The sequence below is a fragment of the Protopterus annectens genome, chromosome 5.part1 (genome assembly GCF_019279795.1).
Source record: "Protopterus annectens isolate FY-2018-M chromosome 5.part1, PAN1.0, whole genome shotgun sequence".
NCBI classification, from domain to species: Eukaryota; Metazoa; Chordata; order Ceratodontiformes; family Protopteridae; genus Protopterus; species Protopterus annectens.
This window is the reverse complement of record NC_056736.1, coordinates 416,924,769-416,941,780: the sequence shown is the minus strand read 5'-3', so window position 1 is coordinate 416,941,780 and position 17,012 is coordinate 416,924,769.

Sequence of the window (17,012 nt, the reverse complement as noted above, 5' to 3'; positions counted from 1 at the left end):
GCTGTACCAGACATTTTCCAATGGGGACATCCCACACGGACACCTAGTGGGGGATACAGGTTATGCACTAGAGCCGTGGCTGATGACACCCATCAGAAATGCACACACACCTGAACAGGAACACCATAATGAGGCACACGCACAAACACATAATGTAATAGAGCGTGTGTTTTGGCTGCTCAAGTCACGGTTCCGGTGTCTGGACACATCTGGTGGAGCCTTACAGTACTCACCAACTACATGTACCCAAATTGTCATGGTATGTGTTATGCTAGATAATATGATCTTGCGAAAACAGCTGCAGCAGGACCAGCATAGGGCCGGGCCAAACAGCCCCCCACCATTGCCAAGGCCATCACAGGCAGAGCGTGACTTAGGAGGAACAACCTGAGCCTGCCCCAGTAGGCAGAAGGAGGCATGCCCAGTATGCCCTGGCCTTGGAAAAGAGGCAACGCATAGCACATACACTGGCTCAGTAGGAACCCTGGGAATGATACCCCTCTCTGACTCACTCATATAATAACATGGATGCCTAAAATGACATAACCTGCTCACAAACATGTACAGGGAGTGTAATATGTGCATCCGACAGAGGCAGCCCTGCAGCACCACCTGAGGCATGAATGCCATGTGTTAAGTAATGTAACACCATGTAGTATATGCACACTTGAGGACCCTGACTAACATCCTACCCTCACTAAGCATGATGCCACAATATGATGATGGGATGATCAATTGCAATAATTGGCTAAAGTATTGCAGTTAGTCAAAGGGGATCCAATGTGTGCCAGCCTGGGATGACATGCTGAGCATGACATGATGCTCCACCTGCTAGGGGTGGCGTGCACCTATCAGTCCAGGCCTCATGGATACTGGCAAAGGCTGTCATTACCCACAGCATGCCCTGAATAGGTAAGGCTCAAAACACAAACCCACCTCCATAGGTACCACAAGGGATAAGAACCTAGATGTAATGCTACCCAATGCCAGAAGTCTAAACAGCAAGATGCATGCAGTGTAAACTCACCCAGTATGGAGAATGTTGATATCTGTCCTGTAACAGAAAACTGGGCCAAGGCTCACAACAGCACCCTAACACTACCAGGTTACACCTCATACTGTGCTGTACAGCCTCAAAACATGGAACAAGCTACAAAAGGAGGGTGACTATCAATAATTGTCAAGGATAACCACACCCCCATGTTGGTACCACAACAAGAAGCAGCATGGACTAGCCATGGTCAAGTAACAGTGGCTAAAACTGCTTCCCAGTTTATAGCCTGCTACAGACTACCATCCTAACACCAGGAACTGCACCTGGCCTATGTTGGAATACATGAATATATCAAGCCCCCCAAACCACATTATATTGGTTGACTGAAAATACCCAGACATAGACTGGGAGCATTATACTAGCTCCAACACTGTAGGAGAAAAGTACCTAGAATCCATAAACCAAAATGCCCAGGAACAACGTACCACTCCCACAAGAGGGGTAAGCATACTGGATGTGATAATCAGCAACATGGGTACTGGATGGCAAGATGAGAAGTGTATCCCTCACTGGTAAGACCAGACCATAGAGTAATCACACTGGATATACGCATCCTGACCACAGTCCCTGGCCAGAAAACCACAGTGAAAAACATGTGTAAAGCATAAGTTGCACCCCTCCAAACTGATGTGGAATCCATTAAAGGCCCTGTGCAGGTGCAAAATATGGGCCACACCTCAGAACCTGTTATACAGGCATTCCATGAACACAGCCAGGAATGCTTGGATTATGCAATCACAAATAACAGCAAGACACAATGTCATATACGCAGGCATCTGACATGCTGGACTCCAGCCATTACCAAACCATGCAAGAGAATGAGGAAGCTACTACATGATAGAGCAAACATAAAAAGGGAAGTAATCACTGATCAGTAGTATGGCAATAAAATATGTCCACACATACATTCCACTAAGGCCAGCTACAACAAGTTGAATCTGTGAATCCTGAGGCAATGTTACACCTGCCCCAAGTACACAGACAACCCTCAATTCCCCCCAAGATATACAAATATATGTGAGAGATGCAACCATTTATCCAAACCGGAGGCTGAGCTCCCTCAACTCAGTACTGTCAAAACTAGTCAGGAGGAGAAGGTAACCACACACACCACAAATCCAGTCCCACATAGACCTATCACAACTGCAAACCAAACACATAAACACAGAAAAACATTCCCGGAGGCCCTAATTACAAACACACCACACCAACAGAGGCCTCCAAAGCAGACCCCCAAGCAACCGCAACCTCCACACATAGCACATGCAACACATAGTACACAAAGCTGGTGTGCCAAACAGTCACAGGCCAGAAGGAGAAACAACATGCCTGATGCAGTTGTAATAGGTGACACCATAGTCAGACACACTGCTGTCCCGCTCACCAGACTGAACAAGGGAAAGGGTACAGTAAGCTGCCTGTAGGCTGCTACAATACGCCACATAACACAAGTATGCAGGTCACCCCAAAGCAAGTAGAAATATGATGCAGTCATTGTCCATGCTGGTGTGAATGACCAGAGATGTACCTCACTGGACTACATGAAAAGAGACATAGATGAGCTCTCTGAGTATGTACTCCAGGCCGGTATGACACTGACCGTTTGCAGCATCCTACCCTCACCAAGAATGATGCCACAGTACAAACACAGAATGATCAGCTTTAACAAGTGGCACAATTACTGCTGTCATTCCAAGAGGATCTAATGTCTGTCTGCTTGGGATGTCATGCTTGACAAGCCATGCTGCTGTTCCAGGGATGGCTTGCACCTGTTACCCCTGGGTGTCTGGATATTGGATAAGGCTTTTGCCACCTCCATAGAGCCTTACGTAGGCAAGGCTGAAAAGACTAACCCACCACACTAGAAAACATAAGTGGTAAGAAACATAAGGGTAATGCTGACCAATGCCAGACGTGTAAACCACAATATGCATGCTCTTGAGGCCCTCCCCAGTATTGAGAACATTGATGTCTGTGCAGTGACAGAAACCTGCTGCAAGCCTACTGACAGCACACCAGCACTACCAGGTTATACCTCATATCATGCGTTATGGCCCCAAAACCTAGACGAAAACATAAAAGGAGGGGGAGTATCCATATTCAGCACAGACACCCATACGTCCAGGTAACTGACAATGCACGAAGCATCGGAGACCACCCATGTGCACCTAACCGTAGGAAAAACTGCTGTACAGTCTGTAGCATGCTACAGACCATACTCTCACACACAGAACCCCACCCAGACGTCCTGAAGACACTGGACAGTATGAATGTCCCACCAAATACCAAACAAGGTAATCACAAATTACCACATAGGTGGTAAACCATTATGTATGGAAGGAGTAATCAGGGACCTAGGGACACAAGTGGACAGTAACCTGTTATGTGACACTCACATTGCCAATGTGGCTAGGAAGACTGTCTATATTGGACACCATAACATGAAAGGATTCACATCTACATCAACAGAGGTCATTGTGCCCCTGTACTGTTCTCTTATCATACCCATAATCTAGTACAATGCCTCATTTGGGATGTACCTTACCTGACACCTGCAGCAGTTAGAAAGACCTCAAAGGTACCTCACCAAGAGGATAAAGGGTCTCAAATATATGTCATATGCTGCCTGGCTGTAGACACCCCAGCTGAATGCAATCACATACTGCCTACACAGAGGCATTGTATGTCTGTTGTACAAGGCCATGTCCAACACAGGAGTAATGGACATGCTCCACCCCAGAAAACTCAAAGCCATTGGAGCTGTGAGAGTGAGAGATGTCAACCTCAACACATAATGAAATAGGATGTGCTGGAGGGACAGATACATAACCCAGAGGCTCCCCACACCCTGGAACAGAATCCTACTCCATGTTAGGCAGAGCCCCTCACTGACACTCTTCAACAGGAATCTTGCCATGTGGATGGATGATCATAGATGTACACTGGGGGTCTTCACTGTGTCACGTCCAGACAGAGGCACAGTAAAGTAAATCATAAATGGCCATAATATTCACATAGCAAGGGGCGGCGAAAGACACATACACTCTGGCTAGGCTTACAAATGCCCTAGGGTGGATAGCCTAGTATGAACCTATGAACCTATGAAGATACAAATTGTGCAAGACACTAAGGATAATCCCAAGGCTTACTCAACTGATGGTAGGAACCATGTTGGGAATTCACAGATATGCTCTGAATCACACAAATATTACAAACAACATACCAAACACACACACATATTGCCAACATACAACCTGACAGGTGGAGTGCAACCCCCCCCCCCCCCAGAATGCAAAATATCTATCCCAGCAGACTGCTGGCCCCCTGACATTGCAGATGCTGAGGTAACAGCCAGCATCTACAAAGCAAAACACACAGCAGCAATGGTATGAGATGGTGTCCTGGGCTGAGTCCAACATGGACTCCAAGAAGAATGGAATGCCAAATCACACTACTGCTCAATGTCAGCCTTACCACAGGATATGTACCCAAAGAGCAGTGTACAACAACAGTGGTCCTTCTCAACAAAGGTGTTGCCTGAATGGATACTGCAAACTACCACCCCAGAATCCTGACAAGCTTGGTCTGCACAGCTATGGAAAGGATCAGCATGTACCGCAGACATAAAGATATTGGGGACCTACTGACACTGGACCCTACCCAGTGTGGCTTTCTTAAGTGAAGATCCTGCCCCTAAACATGTTTGACTCATTTGAAACAGTCATTAAGGTCATTGATGAGGGCAATGTGGTCCACACAGCGTAGCTTGACCTTGCAAATGCTTCCATACAATACCCTATGTGTTCATTATAGATATGCTCACCAGTTTAAATATAAACCCCTATGTCAGTAGAGGGGTTGCAAACCAGACCAAGGACAGAACTGACATGGTCAGACATGCTGCAGCCATGTCAGACTACAAACCAGATATAACTGGCATCCCACAAGGCTTGGTCCTGGGACCACCCTCGTTTGGTATATATGTCCCATAGGTACAGGCCAACATGGAAGGACTGTGTCTGAACATGTATGCAGAGGACTACAAACTGCCCATCATATCTGACCCTCCAGCTGACACAAGCATCCCACAAAAGGGCCACATAGAAACAGACAACTGGTGCCATAGCCATGTCAGCAAGCTAATTGCAGAAAAGTGTATAGCCAACCCCCGTGGCTATACAGTAAGTGCCCACCAATTACCACATAGGTGTTAACCCATTATGTACCTAACATGTAATGAGAGACCTGGGGACACAAGGTGAGAGATATCCTGCATTGGACAAACATGTGGCTGTAGTGTTCACAGAAACATACCATATACCCACCTAATCATGAAGGTTGTCAGATCTAGATAAGGGGAGGTCATTGTGGCTCTGCAGTCATCCTTCATCCGCGTTACAATTGACTACAATAGCCCCTGTGGGATGTACCTCAGCAGACACCTCCATCAACTGTAAAGTCCCCAACAGTACCTCACCAGGAGTATCAAAGAGCTTGAACAGATGCCATGTGTTGCCTGATTAAACAAACTGCAGCTCCACACCATGCCATACTGCCCACCCAGAGGCAAGCTGTGCCTGATGTATAAAGCCATGTCCAAGCTGGAATCAATGAACATGCTGCACCTTGTACAATCTGAATGGCAGTGAACTATGCACATGAGAGACCTGAACCCCAGCACTGACATACATAGGACAAGCTGTACTGCATGATCCATAACACAGAAGCCACCCCCACTCATGAGTAAACCCCCAGTACAGGTTATCCATAGAGTCACTCATCGATTCTCCTCAAGAGGAATTGTGATGAGTGGATGGGAGATAGTAGGTTTACCCTGGGTATCACTGTTATGTCACAGGTAGACGGAGGCACAGTATACTAACCATGACATATGTCATGGCAAACTCCACTTACAATGTGTGTCAAAGGACAAACACACTCTCCGACTAGCATAAGAAATGGCCTAGGGCACATTGCTACTGTTTGCCAATGTACACCTATGTTGTGGAATACACTACCAATGTTGGACAAGCCTGGTATAAGTAGTTCATATCTGAACATAATGCAACATGGTCAGATGTGCACAACTGGCCCCTAACTGGCTGTTGTGCTCACTATGGAAATGTAAAGCAGTGATAGGACTAAAGCCCAGGATACTGTCCACCACAGTGAAAGTACTGAACCAGTACACTATATGGTACTACAGTGTTAGGTCAGTATGAAAGGATGTTGACAACTGTATGCAAAGTATCCCATGCAAACCCTGCAGGCACAGTATAATCCCTGTTGTGTTCACACACAAAGCAGTTGCACAGTAACTACACAACATGACACACAACACACAACCATAAACAGGAGACATTGTTGAAGTTCACACTCATCCAAAAATGTGGTGGGCTGCAGAGTTCAACATATGGAAAGCACACACTGGGCATGCTCGCACACTTTGATAAATGAGACATATGTCAGACAACATGCCATGGGAAGGCTGAACTGGGCATGTTCACACACTTAGGCCAAATCTCAGTTTAGCAGTTGGCCACACATATCTGGTATGTATCTGGTATCCAGGAACCAACCACATTACAGCAATCTGCCCAGTGCACACAGTTAAATGACTACAGAGACATACGTGATATAGTGGATCCCTCCCATATGCAAACATCTTCCACAGATACACACGTTGTTCATACAATCAGGGAATGCTATGGCAATAAAGACCTGCAAACAGTCTATCAGCAACAAATAATGTGCATCTGACAATTAAACATATGGGTGCAGAGGTCAACACTAGGCTGTTTGCCCTAGGGAATGACAGCTTAGCCAGAGTGTGCTTGGTGTCTGCCTCCCCAGTACAGTAGGCTACTGTGCCACTGTAAAGTAGGTCACATAAGGCACCGTGTGAGGCTAGTGTGCTGTGCCTCTGTCAAGCAGGGACACAGTGGAGATCCCAGGGTTTGAATGTGCTAAGCCACATCCATGTTGTTGGTGTGTGCTGGAAGAGGGTTGCTGAGGACCTCTAACAGTAAGTGGGTGTCAATAACAGACTGAGGGGAGCCTTATCTGCAGTGTCTGGACAATTTCACTGTCAACACTGTGTCGTGATGATTATGTGGGATTGAAGTGTCGTGCCGGTACTGTTCAGAGATGTCCTCCCTCTGTGGGCTACTGCTCTGCAATGTATTAGCTCACTCTGTCTGTTGGGCAGCTCATATATGGCTGGTGTACACCTGACAGGTGTCCTGTTGTGGAGCAGTCATGGGTATATTTGGGATAGCATGATCAATGCAAACCTTCCACATGCAATTGTCAAGGATTATGCAGAGTGGCCTGTATACTCCCCCAGCATGGGTCCTTTGAAGTCTTCCACCCCAGTCTTCACAAGTGTAAAGTCTGCTTGTGATAAATACAGTTTGTTTGCAGTGAAAACCTTGCCTGGGGGTGGGGATGGGATATGGATGTCCAGGGAAAGGTGGGTATGGTCAGATATCAACAATGGTGGTCTACCTCTGGTGTGGAACAGTGAGTACCCATGTTACAGATGGTCAGGTGCAATATGTATTCCCCCTTGTGGCTGTGGTGAGTGGTTCTGCCATAGCACATGGACTCACAAATTGTAGTGGCTATAGGGTAATGTTGTAGAGGCCTGAGTAGTTCCCACACACAATATGCCTGTACCTGACGTTAACAACTGGAATGGTGTATGTGAACACCTGCATATCCTGGCACTGTTCCCAGGGAAGCAGAGTGTGTGTCCTGGATGTGGGAGGGGTGTTCTGGACTGGTTGTGTTGTGTGTTACAGGTCCTGTGGTCACAAAGCATGGTATAGAACATAACCTGCCAGTGCGATGTGCATATCTGACCCTGAAGTAGGTGGCTGCAAATGCATATATATGCTATCCCCCACCTGACAGGTAGTACTAGATGTACATACCTCTGTAGAAATAATGATGTCAGCACCCTATAAATACTGCAGGTGCAGAGCAGATTCCTAGTAATTCAGATAGTGCGCTCCGCTAATGCGTTTTCCTCAAGTGTCGTAATATAGTGAGGTAGGGGTTTGAATCCTGCAAATGCTCAGTGGGTGAGCAGGGTTGTTGTGTGTGCAAGGGAAATGTCCCTTTTGGCAACTGGGAAAACACACTACATGATGCACATACCCCAAACACTGATGATGTCAGCACCCTATAAGTACAGCAGGGGAAGGGAATCCTCCTAGTAATGTGAATAGCAAACTCCGCTAATGCATCCGTCTCGAGTGTCATAACATAGTTAGGTAGAGGTTTGAATCCTGCAAATACCCAGTGTGTGTGGAGGGGGGTAAGTGTGTATGAAAGAAATGTCCCTTTTGACAACTAGGAGAACACACTACAGGATGCACATTCCCCTTTCTAAACACTGATGATGCTAGCACCCTATAAGTAAAGCAGGAGAAGAGAAGCCTTCCAGTAATGCAAATAGCACGCTCTGCTAATGTGTCCAGCTTGAGTGTCATAACATAATTAGGTAGGGGTTTGCATCCTGCAATTGCTACGTGTGTGTGGAGAGGGTTAGTGTGTGTGCAAGTGTGTATGAAAGAAATGTCCCTTTTGGCAACTAGGAGAACACACTACAGGATGCACATTCCCCTTTCTAAACACTGATGATGTCAGCAACCTAGAAGTACAGCAGGAGAAAGGAAACTTCCCAGTAATGCGAATAGCGCGCTCCGCTAATGCATCCGTCTCGAGTGTCATAACATAGTTAGGTAGGGGTTTGAATCCTGCAAATGGCCGGTGTGCGTGGAGGGGGGTTAGTGTGTGTGCAAGTCTATATGAAAAAATGTCCCTTTTGGCAACTAGGGGAACACACTACATGATGCACATTACCCTTTCCAAACACTGATGATGTCAGTACCCTATAAGTACAGCCGGAGAAGGAAAACCTCCCAATAAATCAAATAGCGCACTCTGCTAATGCAGCCATCTCGAGTGTCATAACATAGTTAAATAGGGGTTTGAATCCTGCAAATGCCCAGTGTGTGTGCAAGTCTGTATGAAAGAAATGTCCCTTTTGGCAACTAGGAGAACACACTACAGGATGCACATTCCACTTTCTAAACACTGATGATATCAGCACCCTATAAGTATAGCAGGAGAAGGGAAACCTTCCAATAATGCGAATAGTGCGCTCCGCTAATGTGTTTGTCTCTAGTGTCATAACATAGTTAGAGAGGAGTTTGAATCCTGCAAATGCCCAGTGTGTGTGTGTGGAGGGGGGTTAGTGTGTGTGCAAGTCTGTATAAAAGAAATGTCCCTTTTGGCAACTAGGGGAACACACTACATGATGCACATTACCCTTTCCAAACACTGATGATGTCAGCACCCTATAAGTACAGCCAGAGAAGGAAAACCTCCCAGTAATTCGAATAGCGTGCTCTGCTAATGCGTCTCTCACAAGTATCATAACATAGTTAGGTAGGAGTTTGAATCCTGCAAGTGTGTGTGTTTGGATGAGGGGAGTTTGTGTGTTTGCAAGTCTGTATGAAAGATATGTGCTTTTTGGCAATTAGGAGAACACACTACATGATGCACATTACCCTTTCCAAACACTGATGATGTCAGCACCCTATAAGTACAGCCGGAGAAGAAGAACCTCCCAGTAATTCGAATAGTTCGCTCCGCTAATGCGTCTTTCTCAAGTGTCATAACATAGTTAGGTAGGGGTATGAATCGTGCAAATGGCAAGTGTGTGTGGGGGGTAGTAGGGTGTGTGTAATTGCAAGTGTGAGAAAACAGTTCCTTTTGGCAACTACTACAATACACCAGATGCTGCATATTCCCCCAGTAAACACAGGTGATGTCACCACACTATAAGTACAGCCAAACAGGGCAAATCGCCCAGTAATGCAAATAGTGCGCTCCGCTACTGGGTCTATTACTACTGTCAGAGCACAGATAGGTATGTTTTGGAAACCCACAACTGCCACGTGTGTTTGTGTCACACAAAATGCATGACATTTCTTAAACCAGCAATGGCAATGCACACATGATGTATGTGTGTGCCACATACACATATATACCTGTGACCTTCAATAGTTCCCATGTCTGACACATGCCTCAAGTGAATAAATGGTATTTGCACTGCATAACATTATGACTGTGTCTTACTGTGCAGGGACTGCATGCGGTATGTGTATATACAGTGTGAGTTGTATATGGTATCCCAACAGCGGGGGATACACATCTGGTCTGGGCCATATAGTCTACATGTAGTCGATGAACAGATGTTGCATGTTCCCACCTGTTGTGGAAGTGGTAACATGTTGTTCCACTGCAATTCAGTGACTACATGCTGGGAACCTTTCAGCTAGTGTGTTGTAGCTACAGTAATGCTTACACACAATGTTCGGCTGGATGCAGTCCAGCCATATAAAGACATATGTAGAGACCATCATATTCCCAGTGTTGTTAGGGAGGACAGGTGGGTTTCTTGTGTATGGGAGGGTTGTGTGTGCCAGGCTATGAACCAGAAGGCAGTCCAACACACTGTTAGCTGCACATGGATAGGCCCTGATGCTTTGTGCTGTGCCAACAACCTGGAGGTGTGTGTATCTGTGGTGCCTTGAGATACCTCCCCCTGTTCATGTGTGGTACATGTGTAGGGGACGACAGGCATGGTATGAGGTATAACCTGGCAGTGATGAGTTGCACCTGTGAGCCGTGAATTATGAATCTGTTACTGCACAGATATTGCAGTTTACCATGCTGAGGACAATGTCCAGTGCATGCATCTTGCGGTGTACACTGCTGGTGTTGTGTAGCATTACTGTTAGTGTCCTATCCCGTGTGGTACCCATGGAGGTGGCTATGTAATCTGAGCTCTGCAGCAAAAGGCACTATGTGTGTATCAAGAGGCTTCACCAATATACAATGGCCCATGGGTGACACGTGCAAGCTGCCCCTCACAAATCATTGTGGCTTCCCTAGAATGTAAGCACACGTTGACAGCCATTGGATACCCTATGAATGACATTGGAGATTGAGCAAAATGTAGACATAGAACACCCTTCCTACATATTGTGGTAGCATACCTGGTGAGGGTATGATGGCAACCAAGGTCAGGCTCATACCAGCCCATGCCACATGCTGAGAAAGCCCTTCTATGTTCCCTATCATGTAGTCCAGGGAGGTACGTCTCAGGTCATCCATAGTGGCATGGACAATGACTGAGCCATATGTGTCCATGCCTCTGACTGACATGTATGCATGTGTTATGTGGTGGACCATAGTGCCCCACAAGCATATCACTGTGACCTTCACCATGTACAGCCTGTTGTGCGGGACCCCACTGCAACGGCCAAGAGAGGTACCTGACACATCTGTAGCAGGTGTGTTGTGTAGCTCTACAGGCTGTGAGTGTTTGGCACACAGGATGTGTGTGCCAAGTGTGGCATGTGCTCTGTTCCAACTTAACGTATGCCTGTGTGCCAGCTGTGGAGGTGTGTGATGCTCAGGCAGGATGCTATTCTGAGGCTCCAAGTATGCCCCAGTGTGTTCATGTGTTTGGATTGCTGTCAGTGCAGGTCTCTGTCAGACTGGTATTGTAGTCACTGTAGTATGTCATGCCACCTGACAGGGTATGGCAGTACTGGGTTCAGAGTGCTCAGTCCCCAGGTTGGCTATGTGGTTGCATCTCACACATGTGTTGTACGTTCCTGGCCAGGGGAGAGGGTTGACTGCATACATGTGGCAGCTGTGACACTGCCACATGACTCACATATACCACAACTGGACCATAGAGGTGATTCACAAGTTACCTTTGCACATGCTACCATAGTAGTGTGATTGCCATGGTGATTACCAACACATAGGGCCAATGGGGAACAACATACTGAAGGTGAGTATGTGTGGGTGTACTGCTTCTGATTTCATAGCGCTGGCATTTATGACTGCACACGTGGGCAAATGCCAGGTAAGTCATATGCAATGTGTCACAGGTAACATACATGCGAACAGGACAGACAGTGACGTTCTGTCAAGTGAGACATTGACATACGTATAGTACGCTATGCAGATGTCACTAGGAATCCACAGAAGCTCTGTAAATCTGCATTGCAGGTGGAATCAGTGTTCCAGGGAACCTCAAGCAAACATGCATGCAAACAAAGCTACAGTAAGCAGGGCTGGAAGTAGTCCATTGTACAACAAAGAAGGGGTACCACTTCCAGTAGGTAACAGTGCAAATATGCAGGCACTTTAAACATGTACCCAGGAATGCACAGCTCAGATGTCCATGGTAAAACTGATATTATTTAAAATGTAATTTAATTTAAATTAAATTGGTACTGCACACATATCAACATGTAAACATCCACATTGCATAGTCATTGTGGGCAACATGCCACCATTAGTGTACATGTCCATCATTGCGTATCACTACTTGCATTACCTTCTCCCCTGTGCTACCTATGTATGTGGCTATCTGTTGACATCCTTACCACCGGTATGCAATAATGTGCAGCTGTTACACTATGGTACTTACTATGGGTGTAGATAACAATTCAGGACAGTCATACAGTTACTGCATCAGGCATGCTGGGATATACACACAATCATATCAGCACACTGTACTGTTACCAACATGATACTAGTAATACACTTCTATGTAGACACCCTGTGCATCAGCAACATGTTAAACTGTTCTTGCACTGATGTTGGAGATTGCAGGAGGTGGCACAGTTTCATCATATGCACAGGGTGTGAACTAGGTATGCCTGAGTCTGCCACTGATACCACCAATTGACATGTATGTGTATGTGTGTTGGTGAGGGACAGCAGTACAGGGTGGGCACTGTTGATGCAGTGTGTGCATGTATGTGGTAGCCCTAGGTGTTACCATTTCGCATGTGTGTATGCATGCACACAGTTCCACCTCATGGGTGCCATATACTGGAGTTTGTGGACAGCCACAGACTGCACCTGGCAGGGCATACAGATCAGTGTCTGTGGCCACGGACATGGTACCTGTGCCTGGAAGGGGTGCTACGGACCATATCCAGTACTAAGCCAGACTGGGTACTGTCATCAGAAGCGGGTGTTTGTTGACTGGACACAGGTCCCTGTTGGGACTGTCCAGAGCCACGTGCATGTGGTCTCCTGGGGCGGTCCAATGACAGCACAGACCCAGCATTGCTGGGGCTGCTGCTGGCACTATGGGGGCATCCACGGGTCTGTTGTCGTCCGCACCGACTGCCAGCTGCTGCTGTTGCTGGCATATGGCCACGTCGACGCCGCAACTGTCCACCATTGCCCTGGCTCATGGACATGTAGTTGTGGAACTGCTGTAATAGGTCCCCACAACATCTGTCTATGACATCAGTGAAATTACGGATAGCATCCGCAATGTCACGCATACTGTCAGTCATGGATGTGCGACATGATCTCAACTCCCTCAGACCCTGTCTGGTGTACCTTTCCATATGTGACTGTGCCTGCATGACAACCCGAAACATAGCTGAGGTTGACAGACCTCTTTGGGCATGTCTACCAGAGGCAGTACACCCATGGATGCTCCCACAAGAACCCATGGGCAACTGTCTGTGTGGTACCATCTCAGGATCCTGCCCATGGCTGCTGTGTGGGGAAGCATGTGCCACAGATACCACATTACCCTGGTCAATACCCACTGTATCCTGTCCATCACCTAGGGACACTGGTGACATAGGATGTACCAGCAGGATGACTGTGCGCAATGATGGGGTTGACAGCTGTGTACTGTCAATTGGCTGACCAATGACGGACCCTGACACACCTTCCTGTGCCATTACACAAATATCATCATTATCAGTACCTGTGGCACCAGATTCAGGTTCCCTGCTGCAGGACACCAGAGCAGCACCAGAACCTGTGGAAGGAAGACAGAAAACACAGTTTGCAATGTCTACATAATGTTACCAGTGATGCACACATGCACACATGCCCACATGCACATGTGGACACATGCACACATGCACACGTGGACACATGCACACATGCACACGTGCACACATGCACACATGCACATGTGGACACATGCACACATGCACACGTGGACACACGCACACATGCACACATGGACACATGCACACATGCACGCATGCACACATGCACATGTGGACACACGCACACATGCACACATGCACACCCCGCAATATACACACAGAGCACTACTGAGTTACACTATTATTACTAGCACTATCAGGATTATTATAGGTATTGTTAATACACACTCACCAGCATGGATGGGCTGCCTTGCTGTAACACCGGAGGGACCTGCAGAAATGAGGGGATTAATGTCAGTGGGCAGAACTGTGCCATTGATACTGCATATGATACAGTTCAGTAGTGCAACAGTTTCATAGTTTCATAGTATAGTACTAGGCTATCTGCCCTGGGGCATTTGTAAGCCTAGCCATAGTGATGTGGCTTTTGCCACCCCATGAAATGGTACAAAAATGTACAGAATAAATCTAGAATACTGTGCCTCTGTCTAGTAGTGACACAATGAAGGTCCCCTTATATAATAGAATTAGTTTACTGTGCCCCTGTCTAGCAGTGACACAGATGTACAGAATAAATCTAGAATACTGTGCCTCTGTCTAGTAGTGACACAATGAAGGTTCCCCTTATATAATAGAATTAGTTTACTGTGCCCCTGTCTAGCAGTGACACAGATGTGACTCCTGGGGTAAACTTACGATCTCCCATCCACTCTTCAAGATTTCTCTTGAAGACAGTCAGTGAGGGGCTCTGCCTAATATGAACTGGGATCCTGTTCCAAAGCATGGGAAGCCTCTGGGTTATGAATCTATCCCTCCAGCATGTCCTATTCATACTTGTGCTGAGGTTTAAGTCTTTAGCTCTCATGGTCCTGATGGATTTGGATTTTTTGAGGTGGAGCATGTCCATCAGATCCTGATTGGACATGGCCTTGTACGTCAGGCAGAGATCACCTCTGAGCAGGCGGTATGCTACTGAATAGAGCTGAAGTTTCTTTAGTCTGGCAGAATAAGACATATGTTGGAGACCCTTGATCCTTTTGGTGAGGTACTTTTGTGGTCTCTCCAGCTGTTACAAATGCCGGGTGAGGTACATACCAAATGGGGCATTGTACTCAATCATGGGTCTGATGAGGGAGGAATATAGGGGTGCAATGACATCCTTGGATCTGGATGTGAATCCCTTCATGATGAGGTGTGCAAGGTAGAATGTTTTTCTATCCACTTTGGCAACGCTGTCTACTTGGGTCCCTAGGTCTCTGATTACTTTTTCTGTACTCAGTGGGTTGCTGTCTATGTGATAATTTGTGGGTACTTTGTTTTTTCCAAAAGGGATGACTATACATTTTTTGGCATTTAGTTTAAGGCCGTGACTAGGGCACCAGTTGTCCGTTTCAGTGAGGCCTTTTTGTAGGATGTGTGTGTCTGCTGGTGTATTGACTATGGCGCCTAGTTTGTAGTCATCTGCGAACTTTGTCAGCCATAGCCCTCCCATGTTTGCTTTAACATCTGAGAAATAAATGCCGAACAAGGGGGGTCCCAGGACAGATCCCTGTGGGACACCACTTGTGACTGGCTTTGAGTCTGACATTGCTCCAGCGATTTTAACTTTATGGGTTCTGTCCTTTAGCCAGTTTGCAACCCATCTAGTGACATAAGGGTTTACTTTTAAGCTGTTTAGCTTATCTATGATGCCTGAGTGGGGTATTGTGTCGAAGGCCTTAGCCAAGTCCAGGTATGCTGTATGGACTGCTTTGCCCTCATCAATGGCTCTAGTGACTGTTTTGGAAAAGTCAACCAGGTTTAAAAGGCAGGATCTGCCCTTTACAAAGCCGAACTGGGTGGGGTCAAGTGTCTGTAGGTCCCCTATGTCTCTGTTTATGAGTTCCATAATGATTCTTTCCATAGCTTTGCAGACCAGGCTAGTTAAGCTTATGGGGTGGTAGTTTCCAGGGTCTGTAGAGGCACCCCCCCCTTGTGGAGTGGGACCACTGTTGCTGTACGCCAGTGTTCAGGTATACATCCCGAAGTAAGGCTAAGGTTAAATAGCATTTTTATGTGTGGGTTTAGCTCCTCTTGGAGTTCACGTAACACGCACCCCGGGATACCGTCAGGTCCCATTGATGCTGTGTTTTTTGCTTTGTTTAGGGCGGTTCTCACTTGGACATCTGAGATGACAGGGAGATTACATTCAGCTGGGATAAGTATTTCTTCTTTTGGGGGTGAAGGAGGGGAGAAATTTGCACTGAACCTGTCAGCCAGAATGTTAGCAATATCTGTGGGTTCAGTGTATTTTTTGTTGTTAAAAATGCACCGAACAAACGAAAATGATCCAATGACAGCCACTTTATTTCAGTCCACAAATAATCAGTCTTTAAGTGTGCAGTAACTCATACACTTTTCGTCGCCTCTAGGTATCGCAACTTCCTCAGAAGACAAATTAACAGTTTCATTCAAGCATTTAAATAGTAAATTCATGGGCAATTAAATGGTAAATTCATGGGCAATTAAATGTTAATCAGTTAATTACAAAACTTTAACCCTTTCTTAATACCAGTGTCTAATAACCATTTAACTAGAAATTCTATACTTGCTACTAACAAATACACACTAAACATCCGGTTAGTGAAATTAAATTATAAAACTAATAAATTCATTGTTAATCTTCCAAACTCATACAGTTTCACTCTTATAAGCCACACAAGTATAAACTGTCACATTTGGGTCTCACTTTTTAAAACATTTTAAGACAATTAAAACATTTTAATCATTTAAAACATTTAAGACATTTAAGACATTTAAAACATTTAAAACATTTAAAACATTAAAACATTCCGCTGATCATACGACTGACAGGGGGGACATCAGTCTGTAAATATTACCTTTCTATTTTACTGTTATTGTATTATATTAATCTAACTGTTTATAACCTAACCTAG